Genomic DNA, 3012 nt, shown 5'->3' with positions numbered 1-3012 from the left:
AAATAAAAGCGTATTTAAATATATAAGAAAAACTAGATATAGGGTCATTTTCTGCACATGTCAAAAGCAGTTTCAACTACCATTTTAGAAAGGAAAATACTATATATAAATATATACATTATGTACACCTGTACTTGGCAAATTAATAATGATAATAACAATATATGCATACAAACATTTCCAAGTGACTTTTTTTACATTCATATGTTCACACATACACACAATACACATAATATATGTTCAAGTGTATAAGTACACAAATACACACACACACACACACACACACACACACACACACACACACACACACACACACACACACACACACACACACACACACACACACACACACACACACACACACACACACACACACACACACACACCACACACACACACACACACACACACACACACACACACACACACACACACACACACACACACACACACACACACACACATATACCATGTATACATCACTTCAGGGGACATTACATTGACTTACATGCATTTCCTGGAGACTTACCCTAACCTTAACCATAACCAACACATGCCTAACCCTAACCCTTAACCTTACCCTTAACCTTACCCTTACCCTTAACCTTACCCTAACCCTAAACTTAACCAAGTCTTCACCCTAAAATTAATGATCCCCCTTATGGGGACCTCCATTTTGTCCCCATAAGGGAGGCGAGTCCCCACACGTGACTATGTAAACAGATGTAGGTCCCCACAAGGATAGTAATGCTAGAACACACACACACACACACACACACACAAATGTTATTAGGCATTTTGTTATGGAAAATGTTGTGCATTATATATATATTACTTTTCTATTTCCACACATTTTAATAGATTGAGCTTTTTAAATGTGAGAGTTGTTCATATCTACCAACACCACAGACTATTCGTAACTCTTTTCTTTGGGATGTTATTATTTTTGTAGATTTGTTGAGTACGTGTTTCTCCATATTTTGGAGAAATAGACTGTTCTAAAGAGTTCTGAGTATTTGTTCTTAGTATGATACAAAACACCTGTTGTTTTTGACATTTTAGTTTGTACATTATTTATATCGTGCTTCCAGTTGAAATGTCGGAAGAATTTAATACATGCGAAAAAATACACAATAATCTCAAAAAAGGTTTAAATAAAATCTGATTTAAGTTTAATCTTCCCTTTTAACGTATCCCATAACAACGCACAGATTTGAGGTCCTCTGAGTTTTTAAGGCGTCTGTTATCCGTGGGAACTTTTCTAAAAATACCCTCATCTCAGCTCGGAGGAAACGGGACGCGGCGTCGTTTCTGATTCCGCTCACGTTTGTTTTTCCTGTGAAGTCGTTCAGTCGAGCAGAGACCCTGAACGCACCACGACACTTCAACGTCCTCCGGGGGAAAACCCACGCACTACTTCTTTTAAAAGAACCCAGAAACAATGAAAAAAGACTTTAATACAAAGTTAAAATTCAGAACTAAACGAATATAAAGATATTTAATATATCATAATCAGAAAGCTTTATTTATCCTGGGGGATTGGGTTTGTGACAGTTAAGAATACAATAAAATAAAATGTGTATTTAAAGTAAAAATAGGAAGTTAGATTTAGAATATGCAATTAAAAGATAAAATGAAGATATTTATAAAAACATAAGAATTTAAAGTAAAAATATGCAATATAATAAAAACAAATGCATTCAAAATAACAATATATTAAATAAGGAAACTTTTAAATGTATGAAATAAAAAAAGAAATTCTAGAATTTACTACAATTTACAGCAATTAAACGTAGTGCCCGTTTTATCTGAATGAACTATAGAGATTATCTCGAACAGACTCGGCATGTCTGTGAATGTGATGCGAGTTATTTCGGGAGCAGTGGAAAAAGTGTGTGTGTCTTATCTCCGCTCAGAGATCAGTGAGTGTGTGTGAGGGTCGTTAGTGGAGGCGCTGCGTTTCCGTCAGAACCAGTGACCCTCTGCTGCAGGTCAACACACACACACACACACACACACACACACACACACACACACACACACACACACACACACACACACACACACACACACACACACACACACACACACACACACAATTTAGCAGCATTAGAAAATATCTCGTACCTTTTTATCTCACAGTTATGAACCTTTTTCTCCTCTCCTAATTCTCTGATCTTGATTTATTTTGATAACGGCATACTATGGTATAAATAATACAAATCTATTAAAAAAATAAATGCAATTGTATGTATTACTACACTGGTCACATCTAAAACAATGGAGATCGGATTAAAAGTATTTATTTTGAGTTTTGAGAAGAAGTGAAAATTCTGAGGTCGAAATACAAAATCTGAGAAAAGTCAAAAATTATGAAAAGAAAATCTAAGTTCTTTGAAAAATCCCCAAATGTTGAGAAAAGTCCAAACAAATTTTTTTTTTAAGATAATGAGATACACTTTTTTAAATGTACACTATAAGAAAAACGTAAATTCTTAGAAATAGTTTTTTTGTTTATTAGATTACCCATTTCAAATTAAAATACAGTCATTTCCGTCACGTTCACTTTAAAACCTACAAAACCAGAAAGGATAACTAAAAACAGAGTCATTTCGGTTTGACGGGTGCATTAATGAAATGATAATGGTCGTCAGTAGGGATGGGTATCGAGAACCGGGGTTGCGTTCCGATAATCCAAAAATCAGCTCCTATCGTCTAACCCAGTGCTTCTCAAAGTGTGGTCCGCGGACCACTGGTGGTCCGTGAGCGCCCCCTAGTGGTCCGTGAGTATATTGGTAACATTTCACATTTGAAATAAATAAATACATTTAAGTTTTCCGCACTCTCGCGCGAATATCTCCGCAATGGAGCAAGCTTAAGTTTCACTTAAGATTGCATCATATAGCCCAGCGCAACACCTTGATCACACATGTTGCTACTTCTTTGTACCAGTTTCAGGCGATTTGTAATCTGTTCTAGAAAAACGATGTGTTTTGGGATATTTGTGGAGTT

This window comes from Pseudochaenichthys georgianus, unplaced genomic scaffold (genome assembly GCF_902827115.2).
Source record: "Pseudochaenichthys georgianus unplaced genomic scaffold, fPseGeo1.2 scaffold_360_arrow_ctg1, whole genome shotgun sequence".
NCBI classification, from domain to species: domain Eukaryota; kingdom Metazoa; phylum Chordata; class Actinopteri; order Perciformes; family Channichthyidae; genus Pseudochaenichthys; species Pseudochaenichthys georgianus.
This window is presented reverse-complemented; position numbering follows the sequence as displayed.